The 25,069-nt window shown below is 37.9% G+C and overlaps 1 long non-coding RNA gene across 1 annotated transcript in view; it reads left to right on the top strand.

The window, feature by feature from the left end:
* Positions 1–4,825: 4,825 nt before the first annotated feature.
* The window catches only part of LOC145721424 (uncharacterized), a 154,585-nt gene continuing 134,341 nt past the window's right edge, over positions 4,826–25,069 (top strand). Inside the window, exons 1-2 of the long non-coding RNA XR_014145098.1 lie at positions 4,826–5,219; positions 18,324–18,450. This is a non-coding gene — a long non-coding RNA (uncharacterized LOC145721424). The remainder of the gene's footprint in view (positions 5,220–18,323; positions 18,451–25,069) is intronic.

Raw genomic sequence — 25,069 nt, forward strand, 5'->3', positions numbered from 1 at the left:
ATAGCCACATACAATGTGGGCATTTACATATATATAGAATCTGTGGTTGGAAAAAAAATGTTGAGTTTACCTCAATACAATTTGCAGATAAAAATCTAGCCTGTTTGGGGGAAATTTATTACTCTCAATTGTCATTTCAGTTAAGGACTGAGCAATGAATAGAATCACCTCAAAGTTGGTCTAACGTGACCCTGAAGGCAACACTAGTTACTCTCATGGACTAGTTTCAGGTGTTAACCAACTCAGATGTAATGAGCAGCCACCTCTGGCAATCCACGGGCCCAGAGCTTGAGGAATTGTAATTTTTTAGATGACTTTCTGAATGATGATATGCACTCCTATATAAGGATAATGCCTTGTCACATATAACACTTCCAATGTTTAATACTTATTTATGTCCATTACCTTATTTAACCCTTGTAACAATCCGGTATATAGGGAACATTAGTATCATCAGCTTCACTTTACAGGTGAGGAAATCAACATGTCCACAGATTGAGGGACTCACTAAGAATAGGAGACCTAGAATTTCAGTTAGAGCTGAGTCCCCCTTCCAGGCAACTCTTAATTTTAGACAGACACTGATCAAACTTGTTTTATCTTGGCATTTGTAGCTCGGTTACATGTAGGTTTTTATTTCTGTAAATTGGTGTGATTCAGTTTATTAAATGACTAAAATACAAGATTTGCAATTTATTCATTCAGCTTTTCTTTTGTCTTAGGACATAAAAATACTCTGAGGGGCTGTTAAAATAACATTTCAACACTAACGCTTTGCCTCAATTTATTTCTCATTGGGTTTACTCCTTAATCATTCTTTCATCCAATTCTTTCTTTTATTTTGTAGTTAGAACATTTATTTCACCCTGTTGTTAACATATTTATCTCTCTGCTGAGATGGCATCCTCCTTCAGCGCAGGGGTTATATTTAGGCCTCTTTGTGCACATTAAATGAATGTGTGGAACAAGACAGTAGCTAGTGCTTACTATGGGCCAGTCACTGTACTTAGAACTTCTAAATATGTTATTTCACCTGATCATCAAAACAACTCTTTGAGGTAGCTACAATGATTAAATCCATTTACGGCTAAGGCAACTGACACATAAAAAAGTCTCTCTTCCTTGCCTGAGATCAGTTATAGACAAAGCTATAACACAAATCCAGGCAGTCTGACTCTGGGTCCTTTGATGGTTGAATCAAGGGTAATAATCAGAATAGCTAATGCTTTTGTAATGCTACTACACCAGGTACTCTTCTAAGCACTTTACATATATCAACTCATTTTTTCCAAATATGTCCACATTGAAGTGGTCAGCATCTTCAAGTGTTATTGAGGCATCATTTTCTCCAATGAGATTAATATGCTTGCAACTTCTGCAACATCTTCATCCATAATATTGAGTGAGCAACACTGTCAGTGGGCTCTCAGGAGTATTCCTGGACCATTCCTACACCAGGATGGCTAGCAGTGACTTAGATATATAGGAAAGCACTTGGGAACACTATACAAACATAATCTACTATCTCCAACTCAACTTCCCTTCAGATCCTCAAAATTTCTGAAACCACTCCAAAACTACTCAAAGGATCAGAAAGATGTATGAAGGATGTGATTGGAATAGAAAAAAAGATAGCAGTCTTAACCAATTGCTGCTAAACAAATCATAACTTTGCAAATTTTACCTATGATAAAGTGAACACATTTCTAGGGTCCCTTTCAAGACCCTGAAGTGTCCGATGCACGTGAGAGGTCTTAAAGCTCAAAACTCATTAGCTTCATAGAATTTTGCATCCATACTTTAAGTCAGGTGGACTTTTCTCTCTCTTACGTTTCTTCCTTGTGTTCTCTTATGTACCTTCTATAACAAATAATAATTTTAAACATATTTTATTTACCTGTGTAGCCACCCTTAACATCCTGCATTCTGTTTTCATCTTAGAATATTTAACAGATTAATTAAGGTATAATTAATTGATTGATTAATTGGCTACTTATTTAATTATTTAATTGAGGTATAGTTTGACAGTCAGAACTGGGGTTCTTCCTATTCTCCCTGCATGGTATGTAGACATAAATCTTTGGGATGCCTTAACTTTGATGGTGGATAAAGGTTATTAGAAGGACATGAAGTTGTCTAATGTAGTATCTCTTGTGCCTGGTGGCAGGATCATACACTACCAGGTAAGGAGTTTTTGTTTTTGATTTTTTGCTAACAGTTTGGTGCTGTAAAACACAAGATACCAAAAGATGATGAGTACGGTTTCATGGAGTACAGGTTGTTATTGTAACGAGAGCTGGACCAGACAAACTGGGAGTAGACAGGCACCATAGTCTGGGAAAGGGCTTTATTGTTAATGTCTCCAAAGCTTACCACTGGGAGCTGTGCTGGAGATCCTTATTCTGTGGATGAATATCTGGCAGTCAGTATTTTACCTTAAAAATTCATAAGCTATATTGATCTTTGTAGTTACTATGTTTATCTTCTTAACCTGAGAGGACCAAAACCAATAGAGGGTGTACTAGGACTGGAAAAATTTACTAACTATTCAATATAGCACTTAATCCACTTCTCTCTGCATCTCAAACTAAGCTGTGAATTCTCTGATAGGAAATGTGTCTTGTTGATCTTTGAATTGTCCCCCACCCCACCATCACCTCTTCATTCTACACTATCCCAATGCTTAAAACTTTGACTTACATGGTTTATTCACCTTGGAATTTGTGTCTAACGCATGGATCAGTGAAGAAGTAAATAATTGAATAAATATCTCAGTTCTTCTTGAGATAATTTTTACTTATAGTTAATCTCATCTATTCTATGCTCATTATTTTAGCTAGGAGATTATATTGAAAAATTATAGTCTCATAACAAATACTCAAAAATTTCAGTTACTAGTTTCTATATATCAAAATTTTAGAACCCCCCTTTGCCTCCTCTCACTTATAATTCCTATAAATTAGGTAGGAAAGAAAAAAGGAAATTTCAATGAAGCAAATGAGTCAAATACGAGCTGCTTGTTCCCAAGTGAGGAGATGCTAGTACTGACTGTTAGCTGAGGACATGTTCTTCAGTGGTTTTGTGAGTTGGGGCTAATCTATTTACTTCCTTAACTTCCTTCTTTTAGTACCTATGGGTGCACAGGTGAATGACTTGGCAGAAGGTACCATCTGCGGCCATGGAACAGAGTGAAATTGTTAAGGGGACCAGGATAGAAATAAGCCTCAAATATCCAAACCAATGGAGTTTACCAGGCAAAAATTAATAACAAAAATGCTATCTGAGGGCCTAAAATAAATTTAATTTCTATTTGCGTAATATCTCTAACTCATTGAGATTCCATAGAGGCAGGGACTTTTTTGTTATGTCCCATATTGTGGAGTTGCAGGTCAAGGCAAAAGCCTATCATGTGTGATGTAAGCACAAAGCAAGCTTTATCAAGCAAACTTAAAGGTAGGTGCTTGGCTGAATGTTATGTGAAAACCCCATGCTCTCTGCATTGTACCAAGAAGGGTACAGGGACTAGATGCCAGCTGGATACACTGCAGAAAGGGTTTTGGGAGAGAAACCCCCTCCAAACCTTGCCACTCTACTTTTAGAGAATATCTGACAATGGGGACTTTTGTGAATATGAGAGCAGCCTTACAAAGGGTGGGGGAAGCAGGCTGAGCTTAGGTGCTAGCTACCCAGTGAAGGTGCATATCACTGTTGATATTGCCAAATCCTTCATTCATGTGAGGTAGGAGCACCGGGTCATCCAAGTGATGTGCAGGATAGTGTTAGAACAGTGCCTGCCACTGGATAAACACTAATGTTAATTGGATAAATACATATTTGAGAATTACTATTGTTAAAGTTGACTACAAAGTTTTCTTGAGCATGAAATTGCCGAGATACTGAAAGACCAAACATAAAACACAAAATAGGGGCGCCTGGGTGGCTCAGTCAGTTAAACATCTTCCTTCAGCTCAGGTCATGGTCCCAGAGTCCTGGCATCGAGACCCAAGTTGGGCTTCTTGGCTCAGCGGGGAACCTGTTTCTCCCTCTGCCTGCCACTCCCCCTGCTTGTGCTCTCAATCTCTCTCTCTGGCAAATAAATAAATAAAATCTTTAAAAAAAAACACCCCACAAAATAGGTGGTAACCAGGAAGATTAATGCTGGAGCAGCAAACAGAAGAAGCAGGAGCTGCAATGAGATATAAAACACAAAGCACAGGGAGCAAATGGGGAGAAAACATATGAGAGTGAAAAGAGAAAGTCAAAGTTAGGCCTGAAGCAGGGGAGAGGCTTATAAAGTTAGCTTCAAAGTACCATTTGGATGAAAAAGAAATTACAGCGGACAACATACATATTAATGAAGCCGAAACAATATTGAACAACAACCCATTATCATTACCTAGATTAGAAGAAAAGACAATATTAACACCTCAGACATCACTAGGACGGAGTAAGAATCAGGCTTATCAACAACCTCTCACCTTCCTCCCACTTTCTTCATCTTTCCTAGAAAGGCTGAGAAAAAGACGTTCAAGAAAATTAACTCTGAAAAACTGTAGCTGTAGTTATAAATTTTGGTAATTGCAGTGAAATGAATAAGAGCATTAGCTTAGGGTAAGGGATAAAATGTGTGTAAAATCTCAAGGAACTACTTAAACGTTTCTAGAAAACCAGAAAGCAGGACCGTAAATGGGTAAAGGGTGAGGAGGAGTGAAGGAATTGGGGAGGGAAAGGGCTATGATCTTTATTTATTCCTTTACTAAAGGAAAGAGGAAAGGGCCAAATATTTAACATTCTTTTACTGAAATTGGAATGCTTAATCTTCATTCCTTTCTGTGCCTTTTCTACAAATCTCTTAAATATTTTGTGATAAGCCTAAAGAACAGAGATTATACTTTCTTCAAATAACTATATTCAGCCATCTCAAATTGCTATTTCCTTATAGGGTAGTCAAATTTAAATCTTCCCTTACTACAGATCTCACCGGACAAAAATAAATTCCAGAGGGAAAGACAGTACTCCAAAAGGAGAGGAGTGAGTAGAACCAGAGCCAAGCCAGATGAACTGTCCCAAATAAGCCTAGCCCAGATGAACGGATTCCTAACTCAACCGCAGACAAGGGACTGAGCTGGACCTCATCATAACAACCCAGCAGAGAGGCCAGCCTAGATCAGGTGAGCCCAGCCAGCATGTAGATGAATGAGCTACACTGGTGCCTTTTGGTACGTCCCATTGATTTTGTTGTTATGACCCAGCTTACCTGGTACAATACTAAACTATTTCCAAAGTGTTTATATCAGTTTAAATTCTCACCAGCAATGCATGAATGAATGCTCTCATTGCTCTAAATTCTTGACATTATCACTATCAGTCTGTTTAATTTGAGGCAATTTGGTTTGTAATAATTTTTATTTGGGTTTATTTTCTGTCTTCCTGACAACAAAAGAGCACTTTTTCATATCTCTATGGCCATTTTGACATCCTTTTTTTGTGAAGCATTGTTCCAGCCTCTTGCCCATTTTTATATTGGATTGTCTTCTTATTGGTTTGTTGAAATTCTTTGTTTTTTTTTTTTAAGATTTTATTCAATTATTTGAGAGAGAGAGAGAAAGAGAGAGAGAGAGAGAAAATGAGTGGGGGGAGGGGCAGAGGGAGAGGGAGAAGCAGGCTCCTGATGCAGCCCAAGACCCTGGGATCATGACTTGAGCGGAAGGCAGATGCTTAACCAACTGAGCCACCCAGGCACCCTGGTTTGCTGAAATTCTTCATATATTCTAGACCTAAGGCTGTTTTAAGTTGATGTGTTATCAATATCTTCCTTTGTGCTTTGCTTTTTCACTCTTGATTTGAGTCTTTTTGTGACCAAAAGTTCTACTCTTATAACCTAATTTGATGATCTTTTTGTTTATGGTTAGTATTTTTTAGAATTATTTTACTACAGTGAGGGAATAATGGTACTTCTCTGTATTATCTTCAAGAAACTTTGATTTCCTTTTATATTTAGGTCTATAGTACACCTAGATTTCATTTTTGCATGTAATTTGAGTGGGAATTGATTTTGTCCATTTGCTATCCTATTGTCTTAGCCACATTTTTTTAATTTCTCCCACTGCTCTGCCTTTCTTTACCCTTTTAATAAATCAGTTGATCATATATGCATATGTCTGTAATCTGTTCCATTGATCTATTCTTGCACTAATATCCTATTGTCTTAATTAATTTAGCTTTAAATTGACACTAACCGAACTTCTGCTATTTTTTTCTTTTCCATAATGTCTAATTAATCTTGATTCTTTCAATTCACATACATATGAGAATCAACTTGTTAAATCACACACACACACACACACAAAACCATCTTGAGATTTTTACTAGAATTGCATCAAATCTACAGACCAATTGAGTCTTCTAGTCCGTGAATATATTTATTTAAGTTTTCTTAGATTTTTCTCAATAGTATTTTCTAAAGTTCTGTGTAAGAATTTTGTACATTTTTTTGGTCAGATTTATTTGTAGATTTTTTATTTTGTGGAAGTTATTGTAAGTGGATTGTTAAAAAACATTAGTTTCTAACTATCTTTAGTTCAGCAATCTTATTAAGCTAACATTATTTTTAAAAATTATCTATAGGTTTTGCTGAATTTTCGTTGTGTTTGATCATTCCATCTGAAAAATAATAAAGCTATTTTTCCCATTATAGTCTTTCTCTCTCTCTATATATATTTGTTTTGTTTTCATTTCACAGAATAAAAAACATTGTTTAGCTGTTGGTTTTTTGAAAGGGATTGCATTAAATTTGTAGAGTGCTTTGGGTAGTACAGGCCTTTTTTTTTTTTTTTTTGAAAGACAGAGAGAGAGAGCATGTGCGTGGGTTTGCAAGTAGGGAGGAGGGACAGGAGAGGGAGAGAGAGAATCCTGAGCATACTCCATGCTCAGCACAGAGCTTGACACAGGGCTCAATTGCACAACCTGAGCCAAAATCAAGAGTTGGACACTTAACCAACTGAGCAGCCCAGGCATCCCATGGGTAGTATAGACCTTTTAACAATATTTGTTCTTCTAGTCTATAAGCATGGAATGTCTTTCCATTTCTTTGTGTCATCTTCAATTCCTTTCATCAATGTTTTCTAGTTTTCAGAGTACAGGTCTTTCACCTCTTTGATTACATTTATTTATGTATTTTGTAATTTTTGCTACAGTTATAAATGAGATTGTTTTCTTAATTTCCCTTTATACAGTTTCATTATTAATGTATAGAAATGCAGTGGATTTCTGTACATTGATTTTGTATCCTGTAATTTTACTGAATTCATTTATCATTCTTAGTTTTTTGGTGGAGTCTTTAGGATTTTCTATATAGAGTATCATGTCATCTGCAAATAATGGAAGTTTTACATCCTTCTTACCAATTTGGATGCCTTTTATTTCTTTTCCTTCTCTGATTGCTATGGCTAGGACTTCCAGTACTGCTTTGAATAAAAGTGGTGATAGTGGACATCCTTTTCTTGTTGCTGAACTTAGGGGAAAAGCTCTCAGTATGATGTTAACTGTGGGTTTTTCATATGAGACCTTTATTTTTTTATTTTTATTTTTTTAAGATTTTATTTATTTATTTGAGAGATAGAGAGCATGAGAGGAGGGAGGGTCAGAGGGAGAAGCAGACTCCCCGCAGAGCAGGGAGCCTGATGCGGGACTCTATCCCGGGACTCCAGGATCATGACCTGAGCCGAAGGCAGTTGCTTAACCAACTGAGCCACCCAGGCGCCCATATGAGACCTTTATTATGTTGAGGTATGATCCCTCTAAACCTACTTTGTTGAGCATTTTTATGATGAATGGATGTTGTACTTTGTCAAATGTCTTTTCTGCGTCTATTGAAATGATTATATGGTTTTTACCCTTCCTCTTATTGGTATGATGTATCACATTGATTGATTTGCAAATATTGAATCACCCTTGCATCTCTGGAATAAATCCCACTTGATTGTGATGAATATTTTTAATATATTGTTGGATTTGACTTGCTAATATTTTGTTGAATATTTTTGCATCTAAGTTCATCAGAGATATTGGCCTTTCTCTTTTTGTGTGTGGTGTTTTTATCTGGTTTTGATATTAGGGTAATGCTGTCCTTATAGAATGAATTTGGAAGTTTTCCTTCCTCACTTATTTTTTTTGAAAAGTTTGAGAAGATTAAGTATTAACTCCTCTTTAAATATTTGGTAGAATTCACCTGTGAAGCTGTCTGGTTCTGAACTTTTGTTCATTGGGAGTTTTTGATTACTGATTCAATTTCATTGCTGGTAATTGGTCTGTTTTCTATTTCTTCCTGCTTCAGTTTTGGTAAGTTATATGTTTCTAGAGGTTTATCCATTTCTTCTAGGTTGTCCAGTTTGTTGGCATATACTTTTTCATAATATTCTCTTGCAATCATTTATATTTTTGTACTATTGGTTGTTATTTTTCCTCTTTCATGTTATTTTTATTTTTATACATTGTTCTATTTCTTTGCTAGCGTTTTGTTCAGTGTTGCTTCATTTATGTTCATGAATGAGATTGAACTACAATTTTCCTTTCTTATATTGTCCTCATTAGATTTTGATATGAAGTTTATATTGGTCTCATAAAACAAACTGAGAATTGTCCCACTTTTTCTATCCACTGAAAGACTTTGTGTGCATTTGACATTATTTCTTCCATAAACATTTGGTAGAATTCACAGGTGATCCTATTATGCCTGGAATTTTTCTTGTGATCAATTTTACAGAGTCAGTTTCACTAATAGTTATAAAAATGTTTATGTTTCTCCTTCTTCCCATATACTTATATTTTAGATATGTTTCATTCAAACTGCATTATAAAAAATTCAGTCTGAAAACTTTGTCTTTGAATTGAAACATTTAGTTCATTTACATTGAATTCGAATACTGATTTTTTTGCTTCATTTGTGTCAACTTCTGTTTTTTTTTCCTCACTCCTCTTGCTTTCCTATTTTTAGAATGATTATAAAATTTATTCCTTTCCTTCTTCCCTCTTTTAGGTTGGAAGTTATGTGCTCTTTTACTTTTTTTTCATAGTTACCCTGTTGCAGGGTGCATCTTTTTCTTTTTAAAATCTATTATTATTTGATACGTTTAACCTCTTCCCAGACAGTAAGTAATTTAAAATACTTTACTTCAATTTCCTTTTTTTCTGATTTATGTGATTTTACTTATTTTAATTCTTATGTATATTAAACTGCATAGGAAAGTATTATTTTTTATTCTATAGTTAATATTCATTTTATTTACCCTTTACTCTTTTTTGCTTTTCTTTAGTTCTGGCTTTATCTTCAGACTTCCTTCTGAGCTCATTGTCTTTTTGTCTGAAGACAACCTTTAGGGCAGTTCTGCTGGTGAGAAATTCTCTTAGATTTATTTTTGAAAACATGTTTATTTTACCTTTATTCTTAAAGAATTTTTTTTCATTGTATCATTTTTTTCTGGCTTTTAAAAATACTATTCCATTCTTTTCTGGCTTTGTGTCTGTCAAGAAGGCAGTAGTCAATTTAAACTTATTCTTTTGAAAAAAATCATTTTTATTCCTTTTAACTACTTTTAAGATTTTCTCCTAATTGTGATATAACTGAAAGTGATTTTCTCAGAATGTCTTGCTTGAGGTGCATTGCGCTTTTTGAATCTGTGGCTTGACGTCATTCTTCAGTTTCATATCAGCCACTAAGTGTTCAAATTATCCTTGTGCTCTATTCTAACCCTAAACCCTGCTCTTCCACCAGTATTTCCCTTTTGAGTAATAGCACCATTGTTTGTCCAGGTGAAGCTATTCTTGATTTCTTTTTTTTTTTTTCCTCACACCATATCCATCTATCGGAAGCCTTGTTAGTGCTATTTAAAAAACATACTTGGGACCAGATCACCTCTCTCCTGTACACCTCTGCCATGAATGGCCAGCAGTCCTTGGCACCGACGGATGAAAGATTACTCCTGTCAAGGAGAAGGCAAGGGGCTCAACGCTCGGAGACGAAGACCCTTTGCCCTTCTTTGCTCCCGCTTTTATTGGGCCTTCAGGATAATCACAAATCCTTATCACTGTTTCTCAAGCATATGATATGTGACAAGGGGTCTTACTGGAACTAGGAGGATCTGTTTACAGGAAAGACAGGAGATGCTAATCTACATGTTCTACAAGGTCCGCTAAACATAGCCTAAGGGAAAATGTACGCATCTCTTAGATGACAGGGCGACTGTCTGGGCTAAGAAGGCTTCGGGAAGGCAACTCCCCAGGGCATTCCAACGGTAGAGTGGTCAGGCAAGCCTCAGCATTCCAAAGGCCTACCGCCCTTCTCCGAAACCCTTCCCTGCCCTCAGCCGCCTCCGCGTTACATTTCAGCAAGCCAGGTGTTATGGCTGATTTCATGCTCTACATTAACCCCAGCACACCTTTCCCGCCTTAATCCAAGATGCAGTTGTTTTCATTGGGACAGCTGCAGTGGCTCCACTAGTCTCTGCTTTCTCTCCTCCTGCCCTCCAATATGTCAACAACCCTCACAGAGCAGCCAGAGTGAGCCTTTTTAAGTCCAAATCATATTATGTCTCTCCTGTGTTCTGTCTTCCAATGGTGTCCTCTCACACTTAGAAAGTCCTTATCACAGTGGACAATGAGGGCCTCCATAGTCTGTCCTCTGGCTGGCTTGCTTACCATCCTCCACCCAATCACATTACTCCAGACACATAGGACTTCTTGCTCCACCTGCAAAGTATCAAAAATGTCCCTGTCTCAGGCCTTTGTAGTATGGTTCCCTCTGCTGAAGCACTCTTCCTAAGATTTTCACATATCTTGAGGCTTTCATTCATTCCCATATCTGATCAAATTTCACTTTCTCAGAGATGCCATCACCATCATTCTTTAGCCTCTTATCCTGCTCTGTTTTTCCTCTTGGCACTTTCATTACCTGATGCCTATATTTTGTTATTGGATTATTTCTTTTCCTAAATATTTCCTTTAAAATATAAACTCTATGCAAGCTATAATATTATCTGATTTTTTTGAGAGAGAGAGAGAGAGCATGTGTGTGGGTGTGCAAGTAGGGAGGAGGGACAGGAGAGGGAGACAGAGAATCCTAAGCAGACTCCATGTTCAGCACAGAGCTTGACACAGGGCTCAATCACACAACTTGAGCCAAAATCGAGTTGGACACTTAACCAACTGAGCAGCCCAGGCATCCCATGGGTAGTATTTGCTGCATCTGCAAGGTCTAGAACTATGCCTGATACATAGTAGGCAAATAAATATCTGTTAAATAAAATAATTAATGGCTATTTGCATTTTTTCTCAATAAACTAATAAGAAGAAGATATTGGAGTAAAGAATTGTTTGCAATAAGATAGCTCAATAATTTGGATAGGGTGGGGAAGGCTGTAATTGTGGAAATAGTATTGAGAACTTTTAGTTGATTTTTAAATCCTTTACTTAAATTTTTAAATCCTATACTGACATGGAGGGCTTGAATAAATTGGGGATTTAAACATATTAAAGAGAGAACTTTTAATTTTATCATGACATAAAGTATTATTAAAATGATCTGAAATTAAGGTTCAATAAGGAATTTCTAATTGCAGAACTTTAATGACTATGTATGCTTTTCTTTCCAAATAATCAACTTATCAACACTTTGTCTTGGTGTGTATATGTACATCACTCATCATTTAAAATAGTTATGCCTGAAATGAAGATATGTGACAGTTGTTTAACAGCCACATAGCAAGTCAATACAATTGATTGAACATACTGTTGAAAAAACCAAGAGAGCCCAGAGAGATGTAACATATTATTTTTAAGTGGGCATTTTCAGAGCTCTTGTTTTTTTGAACTTTGGCATGATATTTCATCTAGATTTTAAGGAAACAAATATAAGTCGGAACTTGCTTTAAAGTCATTAATATATGAACCAACCCCAGTCTATGCCTTATTACCACAAGAACTGAAAAGATGGATAAGGACATCTTCTTAAAGATTCTGAATAGATATTGGTTATAATTTTATTTGAAATTATTTATTGATTATTATAAACTTATTTGTAAAAATTATCAGTATCTAATGATTGTTATAAAACAGGTAACTCCACATTTGTGTACTAAGAGAAAAGAATTCTCTTTGGGATTTCTAAGTGGTAGGTTTTCACCATTGAGAGAGAGTTTTTACTTCACAAGAATTTCCATTGGTGTAATTTTTCAGAATATAAACATGGTGAATATGAAAGTGTGTTTGTGAATTACTGTTCAGTCTGTAGATGGCTTCCCTCAATATTGCGTAAAGGAGTTGTGTGAGAGATTGCTCACTGTTATTCATTCACTACTTTATTAATCCAACAAACATTGAGTGTCCACTCTTTGAAAGGCACTATATTAAGGAGTAGTTTAAGTTTTTTCTCCTTCTGCTAGACACAAACTCACTGAAGACAGGACTCTAAAGATTTTGGAGTCCTGTCTTCAGTGAGTTTGTGTCTAGCAGAAGGAGAAAAAAAACCCCAAAGTCAGTTTTATCAGTGATATTGGATCATTGATCTGGTAACACATGCTGACTGGCACTTTTTGTCTAGGTTGGGAGTTCGTTCTACTACTTTACTACACAAAGACCGAGAGTGCCTCAAAACTATAATCTTCTCAGGAATCAACATTTATTAAGTGTCTACTATTTATAGAGAGCAAAATAAAATATAAATGGAATCTTAAGAGTGTTTTTTTTTTTTTTAAAGATTTTATTTATTCATTTGAGAGACAATGAGATAGAAAGAGAGCATGAGAGGGAGGAAGGTCAGAGGGAGAAGCAGACTCCCTGCCGAGCAGGGAGCCGGATGCGGGACTCGATCCCGGGACTCGAGGATCATGACCTGAGCCGAAGGCAGTCGCTTAACCAACTGAGCCACCCAGGCGCCCGGAATCTTAAGAGTGTTTAAGAAATCTGTAGACGTATGCAAAGAAACATGGATGCTCACTGAAAAGCAGAATCAAACATATAAAGAGAATGAAAAAAACTAGAACAGCTTCATACAAACTGGCATTAGAGAGATATAATGAGAAGAGAACATTTAGATCTTAACAAAGAAGAACTATGCAAGCCTGTTGTGTCTCTGCCTGGCTTGGGCAATATGCAATCAGTTAGTGTCATTAGAGGCACATGCTCCAGGACTGGTTAGTGACATTTATGTTCTTATTGGTGTTTATAAACTAGGGTAGTCTGCTGTGTTGACTGTTCTTCCTATTATAATTCCAAGAAAAATTGAGACCACTTGGAAGAGTGGAGAGAGCCATGTCAACAATTATATGCTATGCACTATGTAAGTTGCTGGGGATACAAAGGCAAATTAGACATGTGGTACTTTCATGAAGATTAAAATCAACTGAGATAGACAGACATGTAAATAAGAAGTCATTTAAAGTTTTATAAATGCAAAAATATGTTTTCTTTTTTCCACTGGATGTTAAGACAGTGCATCAGAACCACACCTAACCCATGGCAGGGGATTTGGCAATACTTCCCAGACTTCCCTGAGAGGTAACTAATGAGTTGAGCCCTGAAATGTGACCAGAAGTTACTCAAAGAAAGTAAACGATGAAGAGATATCCATGGACAGGAAGAGTATGTTCAATGATAGGGGAACAGAGAGAACAGGAGAGGGTGTGACTGTGGGAGTGGAGGAGGACATCAATGGACATGAGATAGTGTAGGAACTGAAAGACTAGGATTTGGGATGTGTTCATAAAAATGCTTACATTGCCAAAAATGGTGAGACAGGAGACAACACCTTCAGGGAATGAAGAGGAATGACCAGGAGGGGCTATACATGACAAAAACAAAGACAAGAAGAGAGCATGTAGACAAATAACATTAGAATAAAAGAGAGAGGGAAAGGGAAAAGCAGCACTCTGAACCAGACCATGGAGGTGAAATGGTTTGGAAGTAAGTGGCATTGAGAGTTAGAGGGGGACAACATTCCCACTTCTCAGTCTTGGGTTTTATACAGTATGAGAGAATAAACAAACTGAAAGACTAACCAGAGATGTGTTCTCCTCAGAGTCTACTTAGGATTCTGATAATTTAGGGAGTTGGAGGGATCCTCAAGGTTGGGATAGATGGAAAGCAGATTGAAAACATGAAGACATCAGTGACTGTGTCAGTTAATAGGCAGTATGAGTAAAGATAGAGGTGGGGTTGATCAACGGTGGAAAGAAAGAAAAGAAATGTCACAAAGGCCAGCAGCTATCAGGAAGCAGCTTCCTGAGAGGTTACTGCATGGCAAACTTTAAGAATTACAATTCATAGCAAAGCTTCAGTCACGGTGCTCAATTAAGATCTGTAGAATAAGAGAAGTTGGATCTTCAGCTGATTCTATTATGCATTTGAGTTATTTACCAACTTCTCTGCCCTGACTTCATGCTTATGGAATAAACATTTGGTTATAATTTGACTTCTTGTGTAGGTTTTTCTATAGGGAGAGCATATCCTGGTCACACTGATGGGAATATTAGAGTTGTGATTTAATAAAATGACCTGGCTTACAGATTTTATACATCAGTTTGATGATAATGGTTTATTGTGAGGCAACTCCTGATGAAATAAGCCTTCTGAACCTCTAAGGCCAAAGGGCGGAATTTGGACTCAGGGAAATTCATTAGATGTTACTTCCCTGTTATCCTTCCCAGGTGTCACCACTTCTCTCTTGTTTCTCACTTGTTTTTTTTTTTTTTATTTTTTTTTTATTTTTAGTGTTTATAATGCTAACTATAGAGGATGCAGGAAAAAGGAGAGATTTGAGGATGGCAGTGGGTTGAGATTCAGTAATGAATGATTTGATATTAAAGACAAGAGATGTAACATGCAATTGAAATATGAGTCTAGAAGTGGCTCTGGGCTGGAGACATGGATTTGGAAGTCATCAGCACATTGAAGAAAGCAATAGGATTAGACAGGATCCCTCAGAAAGAGTGAGTACAGTGGAAAGACAAGGATCAAGCCTCAAAGATAGCCAACATTTAAGGGAAAGACCAAGGAAGAGAGAAAGAGGAAGAAAGAGTGAGCTGAGAAGCAGGAGTGGATTTCAGCAGCATAAAATAGGAATGAGAATGTTCCAGAAGTGAGGTAGTCCACAGTATGGAAAATAAGTTAAAGAATATGGAGTTAAAAGAGTTCATTGTATTTAACCAAAAAAATTGTTGATCTTGGAAAGGGTAATTTCAGTAAAGTCATGGGGCAGAGGCCAAAGTTTAGGGATTTGAGACATGAATAAAACTTGAATAAATGGGAGGATGAAAGTGTGGAAGCGGATGAAGAAAGTATTAATGCCCTGTGCATCTTGAAAGTTCCAGGCCAGTAAATTAATTAATGGAACTAATTAATTATAATTTCAGAATAGAAATGACTAAGATGTGCTGTCAAGGTGTGAAAGGTATTGAGCGATTTTTATACTTCAATTTCCATTTACAGACAAAGCAGCCTTTCTCAACTTAGATTTGGTAAAAATTCAGCCTTAACGTACTAAGGATTCCATTGTATGTGATGTGTGTGAACTTCTCTCCTATGTGTTCAGAATGGTCCTATTATGTTCTATCCTTGGAATAACGTAGACAATAGTAACTCAAATAACTTTCTGTGTTCTGTGTTCTGATGCATTAGTATCACCTGGAAGGGTGCTAGAAATGCAAAATCTTGGGGGCCATCCAGACCTACTGGATCAGAATCTGTATTTCTACTATATACTCTTATGATTTCTACCCACATTACAGTTTGAAAGGCACTGCTTTAGAGCAATGGTTCTGAACCTTGGCTGCACTTTAGTATCACCTAGGTAGGGAGTTAAGAAAGAATACTGATGCTCAGGACCCACCATCAAAGGTTCCGGTTCCACTGGTCTGAGATGTGGTGTGGGTATGGCTATTTTTCAGTAGTTCACCAGGTGATTCTTGAATGAGGCCAGGGTTGAGAACAACTGGACATAGGAAATAAGAGCCCAAGTAACAGGAGCCTTGGGCAGCATTTGAGACAAAAGTAGATTGACCACTGATCAGTAAAATGAGGGTGATGGGGCTTCCTGATTCCTTGGTTCAGCAGGTGGGAGGAAGATAAATTATACAAAACCCATTAACTGCTTTGAGTTTCATAGAGGAAAGTTAAACTTATAAATGTTATATAATATAATTATATGGTAATGAAGACAAATATGCAAATGCCTAATTGAAACATAGAGAATGAGATACAAAATGAAACAGACCTTGAGAAAGCTTCTTAGGAATTGAAGAGTAATAAAAAATAATAAAGTGCTTGTCTGGAAAAATACATTTAAACTCTAACTTCCAGAAGAATTTTAGCAATAAATTTGGTACCTGTTCTCCCAATTTTTAGTGAAGAGCATAGATACTAAAACTTCTAATGTAAAAATTTTAAAATCCTATAATAGTTATGGTAATTATTGAAGCCCAATGGGTTAAATGAGCTGTTTTAAAGGTTTTTATCTATATTGCAATGGAAATAGAGATTTGCACAATTATATATCCAGTTAAGGACAATCTATGCACCCATAGGACCAAGACTTGCTTAGTCCATAGGAAGGTATTTCACTTGGTGTGAATTACTAGTACAATTGAGTCATCTTCCAAATTCATGAGGAAGTATACAAAACCTGAGGTCATTACTTCCTTCATTCTGAGAATGAGTCACAGCTCAGATCTTCTCCCCAGGGGGAATTGGGCATTGTTTTCTTGGCTGTTATTCTTTCCTTTTTCCTAGGTCGTAGGTCACCACGGTTTTGATGATGTGTTGTTCTCGACTATTCTTTGTTTCCTGTTATAGGATTCTCGCTTGAACCTTCAGAAAAATATCCACGTGATATTTATATGATGCTTTAACAACCATTTTTTTATTTGAAACTCACTAAAATTATATAAGGTATACAGACCAGAGGTTATATTTTCCTCTTATGGATAATAAAACTGAATGATGTTCAAAAACATTGAGTTAGTTCCCTAATGTCTCCATGCTACTTGAAATCACTATTTATTGCTAGTAATCATCCTACTTCTGTTGAAAATATCCATGTCTAGAACCTGGATTTTGTTCAGAAATCCAAGGGATTCTTCTTTTCATTTTCTTTCACTTACATTTTATCTTATAGTTTCCCTATGCCCACCCCCATTTTTCATTCTTTCTCTTCTCTTTTTAACTCTTTGTAATTTGTCATTTGTTGTCTTATTTCTCCCTTGCTTTATATTTTGAAGTTCTAGTTTCAGTCATAGCCTTGTCCACTCTAAATTGTAATTTTATACATTCCTATATATTTCATGCTAGTAATTGAGTTAAAAATTTAAGAGTTAAAAATTTAAGAGTAGCTAAACTATCGGTGTTTTGTTTTTGTTTTTGTTTTGTTTTGTTTTTAAAGATTTTATTTATTTATTTGAGACAGAGAGAATGAGAGAGACAGAGAGCACATGAGAGGGGGGAGGGTCAGAGGGAGAAGCAGGCTCCCTGCCGAGCAGGGAGCCCGATGTGGGACTTGATCCAGGGACTCCAGGATCATGACCTGAGCCGAAGGCAGTCGCTTAACCAACTGAACCACCCAGGCGCCCACTATTGGTGTTTTGTTATTGGATTTAAATAACTGAGGAGTAGAAACATTTTGGGGCCACTGGCAGTTTTCAAGCAGTGTCTTATACATTACACCTGTTGAAAAGGAGATAGTCACCTAAAAGAAAGTCACCTGTGCTAAGCCCCACATCAACAAACCAAGACTTAATGCCTAACCTAACTGCAGTCCTACCCCCACTCCCCTGGGAATGTGACCTTTAACCAGCCAACCTGGAATTTCCTGGTCAGCATTAGGAAGTAATCCACTTTTAGACCCCTTCCTTCCTCTTAGGAGGTTGACCTTGTCTGAAAAAATACACTTTTTGCTAATAATTTCCATTTTTCCCCATCCCTTCTCTTTCTTTAAAACCTTCCATCTTGGGGCGCCTGGGTGGCTCAGTCGTTAAGTGTCTGCCTTCGGCTCAGGTCATGATCCCAGGGTCCTGGGATCAAGCCCCACATCGGGCTCCCTGCTCCACAGGAAGCCTGCTTCTCCCTCTCCCACTCCCCCTGCTTGTGTTCCCTCTCTCGCTGTCTCTCTCTCTGTCAAATAAATAAATAAAATCTTTAGGGGAAAAAAAAAACCTTCTATCTTGTACATCTCCTTGGAGCTCCTTTCTATTTATTAGATGGGATGTTGCTGATTCATGAATGGTTTAATAAAGCTGATTAGATCTTCAAATGTACTTAGCTGAATTTTTGTTTAACAGATTTGGTGGAAGCAATGGGAGACTTCCAATAGAAGGAGACTTCCAATGACTTTGGGGACAAGAAACACAGGTGTGGCACCTCACAAAGCCATTGAGTTCACTGCCTTGCCATTTCTGAGAGCTGTGGGTAAGTTCTTTCTCAGTTTTGAGCTCTGCTGTCTTTGCGTTGAGCTCCCCATCTAACTGGTTTTCCTTTACAGGGCAGGTTCAGCCTGAGCTGGCAGATGGTTCTGCCAAGGGCTAAGCCCCTAGCCTTTCTGACTGCAATTCCTAGGTTTTTGGGTGGAAAACCCAGCCCTTGATTCTGCTCTCAGATTTCACATTGGGGACTGTTGGCGATTTAGTATGCAGTTCTCCATTTGTTTGGAATCCTTCCCCAGATTCCACAATGGAAACTGCTGGTGGCAGCTGTTATTCTTCATTTTGTTTGGAATTAGTCCGCAGCCCCCAATCCTTGGGGTTTGCTGTTTCAGTCCTTTCCCCAGTCCAATGTTCCATTGGAATTGTTAGTGGTGGGCGTTCTCTTGATCAGGACACAGTAACATCTATTGGTTGCTGCTGATATATTAAGGTGCACAGGTTTGTTTGTCTTGTTTTATGTAGGTAATGGTTATTGCTAATAGGGATCTTGGAGGTCAAAAAGCTGCAAAAATTGGTGGACATAGGTTGAGCACTTAAGTGTTAGAGTGTCACTTAACCCAAAGACTCTTGTATTATGATAAGTTGGCTATAGAATTGGTCAGATTGATATGAGGTCACTTGCCAACCTCAAGGAAATTTTGTGCAACAAAGTACACTGTTAAAATACACAATCCCCATGGGGCATCTGGGTGGTTCAGTCAGTTAAGCATCCACCCAGGATCCTGGGATTGAGCTCCGTGTTGTGCTTCCTGCTCAGCGGGGAGCCGGCTTCTCCCTCTACTCCCTGCTCTCGCTATCTCTGTCACTATCTCTGTCTCTCCTTCTCAAATAAAAAAATAAAACCTTTAAAAAAATACACAATCCCCAACCCCAGGACACATTCCTCTTAGATATTAGTTTGGCTCTGAGGCATCCAAAGGCTTAGCTAAATGAATAAATAGATAGGTAGATAGATAGGATCCTTAAAATCCAGAGAGTTAAGCCTGCCACTTTCTAGCACACCTGCTTATTTTGTCTAAAGACTATGGTCTCAGAGCTATAAATATCTACCAAAATGGCAAAATCCTACTGAAGACAACCTAGAATTACAATGGCCCTTATGGGGAACATTCCAGTTAGACAAGGTCATTGATTTAAGAAGTATACTTGGAAGTAAGGGTTTCTGAATAAAGAATGTGATACCTATTTTAATTTGTATGCAAAAGATTCCAGAAGGCTTCAAGATTCCAAAATAATTTCATTAAAAGACTCCTTCTAAAAGACTAATGAAAAATTACAGAGACAAGAGGTACCTAGGCAAAAGACAGTAGGACTGACATAACTCCTACTCCTCTCCTCTATTCTTCTTTACCTGAGTACCCACGTTTTACTAACTCACTGTCTGAATAGCCTTTCCACTCTGAAGTGATTATACACAGTTATCTTTAAAAATAAAACCACCTGAGATTATAACAATCTTCCTTAGATAGTTTTTACTCTTTGGTCAAAGATGGAACTAAGGGCTATAGTTAAAGATTTTTCTAAACTCAGTGAGAATCCTCAAAATTTTTTAAAAAAATATTTTATTTATTTGAGGAAGAGAGAGAGAGTGCAAGAGCGAGCATGAGCAGGGGAAAGGGCAGAGGAGAGAGGGACAAGCTGATTTCCCACTGAGCGGGGAGCCTGACAACTTGGGGCTCAATCCAGGCTCCTGAGATCATGATGCTTAACCAACTGAGCCATGCAGGTGCCCCTCCTCAAAATTTTTTGAAGAGTTTAGAAACCTTATTGGGACCTATGACCCCACACTATCAGATATTTATCAGTTTGTGCATATGATTGTAGGACCGGGGGGAAGCCAAAAATGGATTCGGGAAGCAGAATGGCATAATCCCAAAGATGGTATTTGAAATCTTTAATCTCCAACAGAGTCCCTTAATGGACCAGAAAAAGCTCACAATATAGTAACTGACCTTTTAAAAGCCATTGCTAGAGTCTTCCCTGCCTACACTGATTAGTCTATTATTCAAACATGCAGACAAAAGAAAGATGAATCTGTGGCTGACTTCAAAGCCTGTTTGGAAACTCTCTTTCTCTATGGCATTCTGGATGCTGTACAATAAACAAGGGCACCCAACATGTAAATGGATTATCTTCTGAGATTAGTGGGTTAATAAAAAGACAAAAACTAGAATGGGTAGTCACCAGTCTTGCTGAACTCATGACCATAACTGACCATTTTGGGAGAACTTTAGAACAAGATCATAAACAAAGGTCCACTAAAATATTGGCCTTACAGCTACAATGGCTCCAAGGCTAAAGACCTAAAAGAAAATAACACCTGGACCTCCCACATAACATCTTCCTAGGGTTCCACCATCAAAATGATGGCCCAAAGATCAATGTTTCATTCGTACTCAACTGGGACACAGGGAAAAACATGGTTCTCAAAAATCCTATGCAAATTCTTCAAGGCGGGACTGCCATATTGGTCCTTCCCCCAAACTGATGGGACGTCAGGGACCCTCCTCTAACTTACTACCAGAAATAACCTTAAGTAGCCAAGGAAAAACTAAAATTAAAATTAGTGGAAAATCTTACCAGTTTCTGGTAGATACTGGGGCTACACTTTCTTCTCTAAACCCCACCTTCATAGGACAACAAATCCTTCAGGGGTATCTAATAAAGTTTAGAGAGCATTTCTACCTCAACCATTACAGCTGACTGGAAACTCTTACTGAAAAACATTCCTTTTTGCTTTATGATATAGCCCCAGTCAATCTATTAGGTAGAGAGAATTCCTTTCTAAATTAAAAAAAGCTAATATGTTTTTGCTTCAGTGGAAACCTCCACCTTAAAGTTTCCTGACCTTCTCAAACCTCATCTTTTATGTTCTTTACAACCTGTCCTGGACATAGAAGCAGAAGAATTCCAACAAAAATCTCCCAGTTTGACTGAGGTGCCCACAGTCTTGAGCTACTTCTAATACTGACATTGAGAGAATAAAAAGTACAGAGCCCATAAAAATTCAAATAGACATAAATAAGCTTGTTCCTAAATTGCCTCGATATCCATTAAAGCCTGAGGCCGTATAAGGCCTCAAACCAATAATAAAAGACCTAATTGCCCAGGGGTTAATCAGTCCATGCACCAGCCCCTGTAACACACTGATCTTGCAGGTCCAAATTGGTGGGGATGGGGATATGTCTAGGACTTAAGAGCTGTTAACAAGGTAGTTATTCCCCACTTCCCAGTCTTTCCAAATCCAAACATCCTTCCGTTACACATTCCATCAAACTCAAAATGATTTACTCTTGTAGACCTTGGTTCAGCCTTTGTCAGCATCCCTGTAGACCCCAACAACCAGTATCTATTTGTTTTTACTTGGAACAATCAATAATGTACTTGGGCAGTTATGCCTCAATGGTTCATTGAGGTCCCTTCTTATTTTTCCCAAGTACTCCACCAAGATTTAAGCACCTTCAGGAACTTGACCCTTTTACAATACCCTCCTGCTGTGCTCAGTTTCCAAAGAGGTGCCCATAAAAGATTCCATTTATTTACAGCAACAATTAGCTGGAAAAGGACATAGAGTCTCTAAGGAAAAATTATATTTATATCTGGATGCTCTTCATTACCTGGGTCATAATTTAAGTGCTGAAGGAATCCGTTGCCTCCAAAAAGAATTAAGCTAATCCAGGAATGTCCCAGGCCCACAACTAACCGACAGCTTTGTAGACTCTAGTTCTGGCTGTTTATTGTAGTCTGTGGGTTCCTAACTTTCTCTTCTGGCTTCCCCACTCTGCTCTATGAACTTAACTAAAAGTTCAGTCCTTGAACCCCTTCCTTGGGAAAAGAAACATGAGCAGGCCTTTATAAGACTAAAACAAGTACTATAAGAACCACATGCCCTAGGGCTGCCTAACTATTCAGAACTTTTTACCTTATTTGTTCATGAAAAAGATAACTAAGCCCTAAGAATGCTCATGCAAGAACATGGTAATAAACACAGGTCTATTGCCTATTATACAACTATAGCATACAGTTGCTCATGCCTGTCTCAGCTGTCTTCAGGCTACAGATGCAGCTGCAAAGTTAGTAGAAGCCTCAGAGGATTTAATTGTAGGAAATGGCATTTATTTACAAACTCCACACATTATTCAAAGTCTTCTTAAACCAGATTGACTCAACATTTCTCTGCAAGCATACTAACCTCCTATGAGACACTTTTGCTTTCACGACCTAATCTGCATCTTAAATGTTACAACGTTCTTAATCCTGTATATTACTACCGCTGCCTAAGGAAGGCAAGCCCCATTACTGTGAAGCAATAACATCCTATGTCGTGACAACACATCCTGATTCACGAGACACTCTTTTGAGTAATCCTGATCTAATTTTGTTTGTTGATGGGTCATATTGTAAAAGTGAGAAAGAAAATTTTCAAGCTGGTTATGCTGTTACTACCTAATATGAACTTGAGAGGGGAAATCTCCTGCAAGCTAAATCAGCCCAACAAGCTTTTGTGGTTGTTCCTGATTTTAGGGTATTAATAGGGTTTTCTTACATCCACTGGGATCCCAGGCAAAAATGGGCAACAAGTATATGAACTTCTTACTGCTATTCTCTTACCTTCTGAAATTGCTGTTACCAAAATTGAGGTTCACACTAAAAAGACTGAACCTGAGTGTCAAGTAGATGCTCTAGCTGACTTTCATGCAAATGCAGCAAAACAAAATCTATAAAGATTGTGGCACATGTAGATGAAGTTCATCCTGCTTCTACAAAAAAAATGACCTCTTATAGCCAGACTTTTGCCATCCTGATGTCCTTGTGACATGGCAATGGTGTGCTCCTGAATCAGAAAAACTAAGATGGGCAAATAATGGTTGTAAATTCAATAACAGTCAGGGATATGGGAAAATCAAGATGGCTATTTAGCTCTTCCTGGCTCCCTGGCAAACCCCATTTTTCAGTTTTTGCAGTCTTTGCCCCACCATGGTGCATTCAAGATGACTCAAATTAGGGTCACCTGGTTGGCTCAGTAGGAAGAGCATACAACTTTTGATGTCAGGGTTGTGAGTTTGAGCCCCACATTGGGTGTAGAGATTACTAAATAAATAAATAATAAATAAACAAACTTAAAAAAAGGTGACTCAAATTATAAATAAGCATTGGTGAGGAGACTTCTATAAAACTGAAAAAACAGTGCATCTTCATTGTCAGATCCACAATCCTGGAAAAACTATTTTTGTTCCCAGAGGCCTCAAACCTTCTCTCTCTAGACCCTTGAACACCTGCAGCTGAACTTCATTCAATCACTACCTAGTATGGGTTATCCATATGTTCTTGTTTTGTATGTATGTTTTCTGGAAGGGTTGAAGCCTTCCCCTGCTGTGCGGCTAATGCAATGCAACAGCGAAGACACTTAGAGGACATGTTTTCACTTGGGGTATACCTTCCATAATCTCCAGAGATGAAGACACCCAGTTCCCTGGGCAAGTCATTCAAGCCTTAAGGAAAGATTTACAAGTTTCTTGGAATTATCACTTTCCCTATCATCCTCAACCATCAGGCAATGTTGAAAAAAAACTAGTGGGATCCTCAAACATAACATCTCTAAACTTGTTGAAACTACTGGACTTTCTTGGCCTAAGGTGTTGCCCCTGGCCTTACTGATTCACAGACCCCACTGTGGGAAACATTAACCCACTTCATATGAGATAATCACTGGTAGGCCAAAGTCTACTGGTATACAACTCTCTGCTAATCCCTGGATATCCCATGCTAATATAACCAGTTACTATACATCTTTAATGTCTTATGCTAAAGTCTAGTATTAACAGCTTAAAGAAGCTTTCCGGGATCCCAATTCAAAGGATCCTCTTAGTCATAGCCTGGAACTTGGTGATTGGGTACTCCGGAAATGTTATCAGAGAAAAACAGCCTTTGAACTGTTGGAAAGGAACTTGCCAAGTGCTCCTTACCACTGACACTGCTGCAAAATTAAAAGGCATTGAGCCTTGGGTACACATCTCATAGCTGAAGAAAACTCCACCTGACTGCTGGTCCTGTGCAGATGCTGGAACACTCCAAATCAAATTGATGGGGAAAAAAAGTAGCTGACCTGGAGGTAGACTGCTTCCACCCAAGGTGCCAGATCAAGACTTAATACTTTAAACGTGAAACACTTTTTTCTTCTTTTTCTTTCCTTTACTCTGGCACTGGCCTGAAATGATCACACCCTCATCTGTATCTTCCAGATCATTGCGGAGAGGGGTAAACTTTTAGGATGCTGGATATCTCACCAAAGATTCTGATCTTCCATAATGCCAGACAACCCCTGATTCTGCCTGTGATCAATATCTCTTTTCTTCCCAATGTCACTATAAACCACAGTTCACCTCTTCTTATAAGTTTTTTACTGACTTCAACTCTTGTGGCTTGAACATCCTATGCCTTGTTCTTATCTTTTCGTAGTCATATCTGTGTATACCTAGTTAGACACAAATACCTATGTAAATCTTAGTACCTTCGTATTTCCATGTTTCCATGATTATTTAGATCAGATCTGCCCCTACTCACTGTGAGATCTCACCAGCAGCACCCATCTCTGCAAGGCACTT

This window comes from Leptonychotes weddellii, chromosome 5, assembly GCF_054177405.1.
Source record: "Leptonychotes weddellii isolate Sample4059 chromosome 5, ASM5417740v2, whole genome shotgun sequence".
Lineage (NCBI taxonomy): Eukaryota > Metazoa > Chordata > Mammalia > Carnivora > Phocidae > Leptonychotes > Leptonychotes weddellii.